The sequence below is a fragment of the Rutidosis leptorrhynchoides genome, chromosome 1 (assembly GCF_046630445.1).
Source record: "Rutidosis leptorrhynchoides isolate AG116_Rl617_1_P2 chromosome 1, CSIRO_AGI_Rlap_v1, whole genome shotgun sequence".
NCBI lineage: Eukaryota > Viridiplantae > Streptophyta > Magnoliopsida > Asterales > Asteraceae > Rutidosis > Rutidosis leptorrhynchoides.
The window spans coordinates 624,511,373-624,522,902 of NC_092333.1; the positions used below are offsets into that span (position 1 = coordinate 624,511,373).

Consider the following 11,530-nt stretch of genomic DNA (forward strand, 5'->3'; position numbering starts at 1 on the left):
TTTATATTTATATTTTATATTAATATTATAAGTGACAATAATAAGGACAAGTGTTTCTTCATTTTTCATGACTTTATTTTTTAAACGTTCAATTAACCAAGGCCGTCAATCCTAGCAATTTACTGTAGCAATTTTTTTTTTCTTTTTCTTTTTTTGGTGAGTGCCCCACGCGGCAAAAGCACAGTCGCCATATACTTATTTTCAAGCAACATAAAAAAAAACCTCAGATCTGATGAAAAACTCAGATCTGAAAGACAATCAGATGAAAAAACTCAGATCTGAAAGACAATCAGATCTATTTATCAGGCAAGAATTTGAGTGCAGAGATATTGGGTATATTTCCATAGAAAGAAATGCGTGCGATGGTGGTACCGAGATGTTTTGATGGTTGTGGTTACGATGGCGGTAGTGGTTATCATGGAGTTAAGGCAGTGGTAGTTACTAAAAAAAATCCCTTTCTTTGGTAGAAGATGAGGAAGTGAAATTGTAATAGGTAGAAAGAAAAAAGAGAGATGAAACACTGAGAGAGTAAAGGGGTAAGACATGGTAGTAAAGTACTTGTTGACCAAATCATGTAGCTATCAAATACGGAGTCTAGTTGGCAGTTGCATTATTTTTCTCCCTTTTACTTCTTAGTTTTCTAATTTATCCTTTCATTTTTCATATATTTTGTTCTCAAAAACATAATAAAAATAAATGTCTATAAATTTATAGTGGGGATAAATGAGTAAATAATCAATGCTAAATCTAATTCAAAGTATCATTACGACGTTAACTTTAAAATACTAAATGCATACAACAAATGTTTGTCAAAACACGTTATTGCAAAAATGTTATGACGAAAACATTGAGAACCGCAGCAACGCGCGAGCTTACGAATCTAGTTACTTATATGGCAAAACCATCAGAACTGTAATCGTAAAATGAGATTGACAACTATGATGTAGAACCAAAAAAAATATATAGAGATTTGAATAAAACGAGGAAGTCAGGTAGCCGCACCTTGCTTCGGAGAAGAAGTTACGCCCAAAAATTGACACTTCCTATAATGATACATAGTTTTGATATGTGCGAAGCTTTGTTATGTCACAGTGAGATAGAAGTTTGGTCGAAACTGATGCTATTAACACTAACACCCTCACCGAACACATATTGTTTGTTATCATATTTCCTTTGTGCCAATGAGGCCTTGCTTCATTGGTATCCATGTTTCATGGATTCGAGAGTGACCCAGGTTCGAGTCTAACAACTAACAACTAACAACTAACAACTAACCTTGCCTTTCAAAAAAAAAAAAAAAAAAAAAAAAAAAAATTTCCTTTGCCTTTTCTTAGTAACCAAATATAGTTATGCTACCACGTACGAATAAGTTTGGAAGTAAAAGAATTGTAATTGACCTATAAATCAAAACAAAACCAACAATTAACAACAAAGAATAAGAAGTCAAATCAAAACAGTGGAATCGCAATAGACAAGACACGAAATACAACAACGAATTATAAATTACTTCCTCCGTCCCAAATCTATTGTGTCCAGAAAAAAAACACGCAGTTTTGGGAAATTTCACTAACTTCATTCTCCACCAATAATATATTTGCTCTCTCCATATTAACCTCTTTTCATTGGTTGAAAAAGAATTTAGACAATTAATTTAGGACATCCCAAAATGAAATAATGGACAATAGATTTGGGACTGGAGGAGTATAAATTTACCGTAATAGGAAAAGAACTCCAAAACACCAAAAAGGCCAAGACTCGTAGACAACCTACAAAATATAAACCAAACAGAACCAGTGTTAAGTTACAATATGTAGATGCTCAGATGTCATTAAAAGGCGGAAATTATACTAACACAGATTGATCAACGGTATCTATTCAAGTATACAATAAAAAAATAAGCGCAAAAAAATCTTCTTCATGTACTATATGTTTTCATAATCATCGTTACTAAACAAATTCAAATACTCCGTAATTAACAAAATCAATAATACTTAATGCAATCAACATAACATCAACATAAACGAGAATTTCTTATGTGGTGGTTACTTATCATAGTAAATAACCAACAAAAAGAAAATGCATAAATGCATAAGCCATTATAAAACCCACAATCGGTAACCACACAATAGAACCAAAGCAACTGAAGCAAAGATCCGTAAAAAACAAAATGCAGTAAAAAATCATTTAACGACTCTTAAGTACTGAAAAAACAAAAACACCTCAAAACTCAACAAAAACCTGCTAATAACATGATCATAATTCAATAAAGAAAGCCAATTTCATCACACCAAATATTTTGAATAATTTCCAAACCATAAATTTTTTTTACATAAAAGTACAAAGTATTAATCGGGAAACAACACATCGACAAAACTTACAAAATAAGCAGGATTAAAAAGATGTCAGTCTCGCGCATGTTCTCGCAGCTGTAGTTATAAGCTAATCAAATAAGCAAGCAATAACTTCAGGTTGAATCGCACACAATCTATCTCATTGAGATAGAGATCATCACTCAGATTTAGAGCCTAATCTTAAATATAACAAAATGAGATAAAAGTAAAGACATTGAACACGAAAGTATCAATTAGTTGAAGCACGTGAACTAACGATTTGCCCATATTGGTCGTCGAATTAAATCGAATTTCACAACAGAAGATTATCCAATATATCAATCAAATAATGGATACCTTCTTGGAACTGCTGCTGATTTCTGTCAACCAAAAGAAAAATTGAAGAAGAAGTGTGAAGAGAACTATAGATCTCGTGCTGAAGAAGGTGAAAGTTCAACAAAAAACGCTGAAGAGCTTGAAGATTTGAGACGAGAATGGTTGGCTTATGTGTAGGGCCGGTCCCGAGATATTTTGATGCCATGAATTAGATAGAAAGATGCCCCTTACTAAAGTTACTTAACAACAACATATGGAATACTATTTTTAGTAGTTTTAAATGAGTGGCGAAAAAGAATTTTTTGTCACCGGGGACACAAAAAGTTTTGGGTCATGAATTTTTTGGTTAGGGGCAAAATCCGAAAGTTTTTGGGTAAATTATGAAGGCTTTTAGGGGAAAAATCAAATTTTAATTCTGAGTATTTAAGTTCTACTTGGAGCAAAATAAAAAAATTCAAATTTTCAAGCCTAAATAAGCCTAAAATTTTAAAATTGACTGGGGGCATCTGCCCTTTGCCTTATGATGTTTCGCCACTATTTAAATATATAATCAAGCTATACATAACAAAAAGAACTAAGCATCTTAGTATTACAAAATAGGAGTAAAACTCTTAAACATGAAAAGAAAATGTGTTACATAAGTAAATCAAGTAATATATATACAACCATTTTGTAAGTCACAATCTTGAAATTTGAGGTCAAGCTGGTTGCACGTGCTTTGCCTACTAGTGATAATGAATAATGACGTGTGTTGAAATAACGAGGGTTGTTGTTGAAAAGATATACATTTAGATGGATTATAAATGGAATTTGTTATTATGTGTGTTTACTTTTTGAATGTAAGATACACTTCAGCGGACATTTGTGAGGAGCATCATCAAGGTTTGAAGTTAAGAGATGAAGATGAAGTGGCTTCGTTGGATGCTAATAAGGTGGACTCCTGGGTGGCTAATGATACGGGCCAATTGATTGCTATTAAAAAAGGTTTTTTTCAAGACTTGGTGGATCAAGGAGTGATTCCACCTAGTGAGGGTGATCGTATTAGTAGTAACTCGTCAAACGTTATTACCTATAAATTTCCTTCTCGAAGCGACAATGGGGTTCATATTGATAAGACCGAGGGAATAACGTCAATCCCGGACAAAAGGAATGGTAAGGATCCCTCGTAGTTGTCTACAATTTTTTTGTATTCTTGCGTTTAGAGTTTGCTTCGTTTTGTTTAGTTTGATTGTGGTTGGTTATAGTTTGTTAGTTTGGTAGTGGTTTATTGTTTATGGTCGTTCTCGTTTTGGCTCTGATTGAGTTAGCTGAGTTTTAGGTCTTTTCAAGCCATAACGTTCATCGGTTCGTGTATCAGTTTATAGAATTCTTCATTTATTGATGAAGATATTTCTAATTTTAATAGTAAACGTTATTTTAGCCACACAAAAAAAAGTTGTGAAAATATGATCTTCTCTTTCATCCATCTTTCTTTAACCCATAGGCACAAGGACGAATGAATTTTTTTTGGGTTTCTGATTTACACCATAAAAAGACTAAAACAAATTAACATAAATCTATTCAATCAGTTGCTAGATGATGCCCCTGATCATTTGCTTCTCAGTGTCATCGCACATTTCTCCTTAGTGCAGGGCGGAGCATGCTTATGTGAGAATTAAGAAACATCTTGAGAAGTCATTCATCGAACCGAAGTTCAAAAAGTACTATGATATTAAAGATTCGAAAAGTGTGCAAGGTAAGATCGTCAGTTGGGCGTACATCAAAGAATTCAACATCTATGCGATAAAGAAAGAACGAGGAGTCGACTACTTCGAGCATTGGGGTGATTTCAATACGCTACCATACTATGAGTTGATGCAAGTCACCTGACTGAGGATGTTATATTGTGATGAAGGGGATATGTCTGGATAGTTCCAGAAAAAGATGCGTAACGAGTTCATGTATAAATGAGATATCTTTGAACTATAGTTTCCTGAAGTTTATTACCATAGGTCTAAGAAGAATCAAATTACTAAAAAACCTTTGAAGATCGTAAATTATAAACCTGTGCGCGTCATGAGGGAAGTTCCATTCAGAATAATGCTACGGAATTTTAATAAAAGGTTTAATGGTGGTATTACGATTAGCAATATGAGGAAGCGGTCATAATATTGGTAAAAGAAGGAGACAGATCATAAGACGATCCGAGTACTTTATCTAATGTTGATGAGGAATCTGTCAGAAGAAGATTTTATGTGCTTTACGATGGTAAGATTCTATATCAGGTGAAGGACAAGGAACAAGCAATGCAATATTAAAATGTTATAAGGGTTTTCTATACTCTGGATCTTCATATCTGATTGATGCTACACTTTTGAACACAAATGATTGAAGACTTAAGTGTTTGATAATCTAGGTCTTAGGGGAAGTTTATTAGTGCACAATGAAAATCTCTAGTTCATATCGCGTCTGTAATATTTATTTCATGCATGTTCTTTGAATAGCTGATGTAAATAGACATTGGAATTTTGATTATGTTTGTCTGCATGTTATTTGAATGGTTATGCTTGTTACATGCTTAGATACTTAAATCGTAAATCATCCTGGGTTAAAATGTAAATGTAATTTAACTTTACTTGACTTAGTCATTCGCACAAAAGTCATAAACCTTCGTACGAAGGATTTATTCCTTCACATGAGAGAGCTAGGTCGGTGTAAAAATATGTCAGACTTAACATTCGCATATAGATGTGATACGTTCGTACGAAAATCAGAGACTTTTGCACGAAGAAAAACTGTCAGTATATAAATAATGGATACAAGTTTCATTCAATGTAACACACTTTCTACAAACTCTAACGGTATTCTCTCTAAGTTGTTCGTCCCAAATTTTCCCTGTTGGAGATATGGAGAACTTTAAACAATTAGAGGGAAGATTCCAGGAAACTCACACGAAGCTTCCACGAAGTTGTTAGGAACTCACATGTAGCTTCCACGAAGTTGTGAGAAAATTCACATGTAGCTTCCACGAAGCTGTCAGGAAACTCACATGTAGCTTCCATGAAGCTGTAAGGAAACTCACATGAAGCTTCAAGGAATTGTTTTTAGCTTACTCCTTACACCATTCTATAAATAGACCCTCTTGTAACTCATTGTAAACACACCACAAATATTCAGTAAATACATTCTCTAGTTGGTCCGTGGACTAAAGCAATCACAACGATTGCATATAACCACGTTATCTCTTGTGTCGATTTACATTTCTTGCATTTATAATCTTTCGTTCATTAAGTGGGTTAGTAATCTTGTAGAATTACTATCGGTGAGTGATCTTCTTGAAACACTTGCGTTGTTTTGGGTCCTAATATCCTTACAACTGGTATCAGAGCTCAAGGTTTCGACTTTGGGAACGATGGCGGAAGACGAAAAGTTTAGAATCGACCGATTCGATGGGAGAGACTTTGGCTTTTGGAAGATGCAAATTGAAGATTACTTGTATCAAAAGAAGCTACATCAACCTCTGTTAGAGACCAAGCCCGAAAGCATGAGCGATGCCGATTGGATGCTTTTGGATCGTCAAGCTTTGGGTGCGATTCGCCTTTCACTTGCTAAGAATGTTGCATACAACGTTGTGAATGAGAAGACGACGTTTGCTTGCTTGAAAGCACTCTCTAAGATGTATGAGAAACCTATCGTTTCTAATAAGGTTTTTCTCATGCGACAATTGTTCAATACGAAGATGAAGGAAGGTACGAGTGCAACGGATCATATCAACGAGTTCAACAACATCATATCGAGGTTAGCATTGGTAGATATTGTGTTTGATGATGAGTTAAAGGCACTAATCTTGCTTTCATCATTACCGAAAAGTTGGTAGGGTATGGTTACCGCAGTTAGTAGCTCTACGGGAACTACTAAGCTAGCGTTTAAAGGAAAAAGAGATTTGATTCTTGGTGAAGATACTCGTAGGAGAAACTCGGGGGAATCGACATCCGGTTCCTTGTTAAGTACCGACAACCGTGGTAGGAAATTTGATCGCGGTGAGAAGAAGGGTAGAAAGAAGTCTAAGAAGAGGTATCCATCGAAAGATAGAAGTGAAGCTATTTGTTGGGGTTGCAATCAAAAAGGGCACTTTCAAAGGAATTGTAAAAATGGTCCAGAAGGTGTGAACTTGACTGCGGAAGAAAGTGATGATGCACTTTTATGTAGTGTTGAAAATTCTATGGAGTCTTGGATTTTAGATTTGGGAGCTTCGTTTCATGCTACTCATGTCAAAAGCATGATGAATAATTTTCGTTCATATCAAGGCAAGGTGAGATTGGCGGACGACAAACAATTCAATATAGAGGGCATTGAAGATGTTGTATTGAAGACTACTCTTGGCTCTAATTGGACCTTGAAAAATGTAAGGTACATTCCTAAATTAAAAAGGAAACTTATTTCGGTTGGTCAATTAGATGATGAAGGTAATGCGGTTACTTTTGAAAACCGCCAATGGAAGGTGGTTAAGGGTAGTTGTGTAGTGGCTCGTGGATATAAAAGGGGAACTCTTTATATGATTGAAGTGTTTGATGAAGACATGGTGGTTGCTACAGTTAATGTTGAGTCCGAATCAACTCTATGGCACCGAAGACTCGGGCATATGAGTGAGAAGGGTATGAAGATGCTTGTTTCGAGTGGGAGAATTCTGGATTTGAAAAAGGTAGAACTTGGGTTTTGCGAACCATGTGTATATGGGAAGCAAAAGAAGGTGACTTTTTGGAAATCAGGGAATGCAACTAAGTTGGAGAAATTGGAGCTCGTTCATACGGATGTGTTTGGTCCAACCAATGTAGAATCACATGGAGGTTCTCGCTATTATGTCACCTTCATTGACGACTTCACTCGAAAGGTATGGGTTTATTTTCTTAAAGCTAAATCTGATGTATTTAATACTTTTGTGAAGTGGAAATCTATGGTAGAAAATGAGACTAACTTGAAGGTCAAGTGCTTGAAGTCAGATAATGGAGGGGAATATGGTAGTCTTGAGTTTAAAGACCATGGTGCAAAGCTCGGTATTAGAATATTGAAAACAGTACCGGAGACACCTCAACACAATGGGGTCGCCGAACGTATGAATCGTACGTTAAATGAAAGGGCTAAGAGTATGAGACTACATGCCGGTTTGCCTAAAATGTTTTGAGCGGATGCAGTTAACACGGCTGCTTATTTGATAAATAGGGGACCCTCAACACCGTTGGGTTTCCGAATTCCCGAGGAAGAATGGCATGGTAAGAAGGTGAGTTATAATCACCTTAGGATCTTTGGGTGTAATGCTTATGTGAAGACCAAAGATGCGGATAGAGACAAGCTTGAAGCTAAGTCAAAGAAGTGTACTTTCATAGGTTACGGGTCGGATGAAATGGGTTATCGTTGTTGGGATAACGAGGCTACAAAAGTGATTAGTTCTCGTGATGTTACATTTGATGAAGATTCGGTTTATGGCAAACCGAAAACGGGGAGTCCTAAACCGGGGCATGCTACTTTTGACGATGTTTCTATTGATGATCTTGCAGGTTCTAGTGGGAGTACTGGTAACAATGAATTGCCAATTAACGGTGAGGCATCAGAAAATGCTAATGATGGAAATGATTCGAAAAACGGTGATGATCTTAGCCGATACTAGCGCCACTCTCTTGGTAAGATTTCATTGAGTTTTCGTTGTTTAATTTGAGATTGAATGCATCGAAACCCTAATGGGTTAAAACTCGAATTTTAGTGCAATTGAAGTGTGTTTTGACTAGCTTTTGCTATTATTTTGCGTTAAATGGTCCTTATACTTGTTATCGTGATGTATATCGGAGCCTAAAACGCACAAACATGTAATCCCGATGATTTAAAATGTGCATTTAATATAGGTCTGTTCAGACATGCACAAGTGACCTCACTCGCATGCGTGGGACATGACTCGCACGAGTCAGTACGCGGTTAAGGCTTAACCGTGTGAACATCTGAGCCTACTCATTTTACATGATTTTGTTGCTCACTCGTTTGACAGAGCTGACACGTGTGCTTAACCGCACGAGTCACCACACGGTTGACTCACTCGCGTATAGATATTTCCTCAAATGTGTACCTTGTCTGAGACCATGTTCTTGCTCAAACGTGTCAACAGTGACACGAGTGACCATGTTACTCGCACGACTGACATTTCAGCCACACCTGTGATAGTGTTACTCGCACGTTTGAACTGTTAATGAGTTTATAAAACTTTGCTTCAAATGATTGATGATTTATGGTTTCTGTTTCTAACTTATCTGTTGATATTTCAGTTTGTTAAAATACTCTCAATGGCAGAACAACAAGTTAATGTTCCTGAAGTTAATCCTGAGGTTCAGGGGGAGCAAGTACAGAATCCTCAACCTAATCCTGTGAACCCACCTGTTCAGCCTGAGGTTATTCTTGAGATGGGTAATCAAAACAACCAGGTTGCTCTCTATGACACTACTCTAGAGAAGGGTAATCACTTTGTGGAGATTGTGGCCTTTTCTTCAGTGACCAAGGATCCACACTGCTATTTCTACTCAGTGCACAGCATACTATAGCCAACAAAGGGAATTCTGGAGGAATGTAGTGCTTGATGGTGCAGATAATGATGCTAGGTTGGTTAGTACCGTACAAGGGATCGAGATTGTTGTTTCTAAGTCTGTGATAAGAAGGATTCTAGGCTTTAACGATGAAAATTGCTCCCACATGACGCTTAATAGAGAAAGAATCCACGGATGCTTTAGAAGATGTGGATACTCTAGTTACCTCGCTGGTAACTCTGAGCTGATGAAGACTCTCTTGCCTCCACAGTATCGATATCTTGCTCACATGTTAATGCATTGTTTAAGTGGAAGAAAAGCTGGTTTTGATAAGCTTAATGAGAAAGTGCAAAAGCATGTTTGTTGCACTTGTTTTGAAAACTCCTTATGATTTCTCTGGGCTCGTCTTTCATTACTTCAAAACAAATCACTTCAGTACTACGCAGAGATATATGATTTATGCCCGTTTTCTTCAGTTAATCATTAATGATGCTGCACCTGACCTACCTAAGCTTGAACATGACATCATTCCACTTCATCCTATGAATCCTGTGACTTTTCAGAGAATGGAGCAAACTCGAAATGAGGGTCTTAAGCCTGATTTTGGTCGGAAGCTTGTTTGTCATCTTGCTAAAGCAAATTATCAATGCCCACCGGGTACTGCTTGGAGAAATGAGAATTCTGATTCTGATTATGAGGTTACTGATGAAGAAGAGGGTGAAGGTGATAATCAGAAAGCTGCTGGTGAAACTCAAGAAGAAGGTGATCAAGAAGGAGTTGATCAAGGTAATGATGATGATGAAGCTACTGAAGAAGATACTCATCTGATTCGAAGGAAAAGAAAAGGGAAAGAGCCCATGACATCTGAGCAACCAAAGAAGAAGGAGAAGAGAACCAAACACCAGTATGACTCACCACAAAGGTCATCTCATGGAGGTTCAAGGCAACAGACTCAATGCCAACCTTCCGGTTTTATGAAGGATGCTAGAGCCGCCGTTTCCTCACCAAGGGCCCATGTGATATCATCTCAAATTACTCTTTCCGAGTTCAAGACACAACAAAATCTTTTGATGTCGTTGATGACAAAGATTACGAATCTTGAAAACCAAGCTGTTGAGGATAAGAAAGAAAGTGATGAGAAGATTGAGGTGTTGGTTAGTGATAATGATAAGTTGTGGAGACGTATGAATCGTCAGAAGAAGAAAATGGAGAAGCTAAACGCAGAGCTTGCGGAAGTGAAAAGTGAAAGTGAAGCGAAGTTGAAGGAGATGAATGATAAGATAAAACAACTCACTTATGGGAAAACCAAGTTGATTACGGATGGAGGAGAAGCGTATTCCTCTGACTTGGGTGGTGACGACGATAATGAAGATGAAGATGCTGGAACTAAGTCCAGAGGACCCTCTTTTGAATATCTGTTAGTGATACCTATTCGAAGTTTCAATAAATATGGTGAGGTATTTACTGCTGTATATTATATGAATTATTCAAATTTTTTTAATGATGTAGAAAAGGGGGACGTTCCACCAAGTGATTTCCCAGTAGAACAGTTTGCTGCTCTGGCATATGACAGAGAAAATGATACAGAGGATGCATAGACAGTTGAAGCTGAAATCAAGGCTCCACAAGAAGAGCCAGTTGCTGAGGTCCCGCCCGAATCAATCCAAAATATCGATTTAAGTGATGTTGATAATGTGTTTGAAGATGAAAAGAGTCAAGATTCTGTTGGTGAAGCTAGTGTGAAAGAAAATGTGATTATTGAGTCAGAAGATGAGCTTGAGACAGAATTTGAGGATGAAGAAGAAGAAGAAGTTAAGATTGTTGTGCCTTCGCTCGAACCATACTCAAATCCGTCACTCAATACATTAAGTGACTTCTTCAATTTGAGTAGTGAGGTGAAACAAAAGAATTTAATTGAGTTAGAAAAGGCGAGGAAGGAATACAAGAAGGAAGTTAAGGAAGTTGATGTGTTGATGGAAAGAATAAGAGAATCTGACATGAGAAACTGCTCGTTGAGAAAGAAAGAAAAAAGTTTGAGCTAAAGAAGAAGAAACTCCGAGCCGAGCAAGCCAAGGCCGATGGATGGGATGAAATTAAGAATTGGTTTGAATGTGATAGGGTTAAGGTGAATAGAAACATTGAGGAAGACGAGGATCGTCAAAGTTGGTGGAGACAGAACGTTGTTAACCCTGATCAGTTGAATAAGCCAGAACTTGAGCCGAAGTTTGTTAGTTTCTATGAGAAAGGGATGAGAACCAAGAAGTACTCCAAGGGTAAGATTTTAAGTTGGGGCTATTTCAAGGAGATCGATTGTTTTGC

General features: G+C 36.9%; 1 long non-coding RNA gene across 1 annotated transcript; it reads right to left on the minus strand.

Annotated features, from left to right (window-relative positions):
• Positions 1 to 1,313: 1,313 nt before the first annotated feature.
• LOC139885588 (uncharacterized) lies at positions 1,314 to 2,901 on the minus strand. The gene is made up of 3 exons (XR_011772003.1): positions 2,608 to 2,901; positions 1,714 to 1,766; positions 1,314 to 1,397 (listed from the first exon to the last, which is right to left on the minus strand). It is a non-coding gene; the product is annotated as an uncharacterized lncRNA (long non-coding RNA).
• Between the last annotated feature and the right edge of the window lie 8,629 nt (positions 2,902 to 11,530).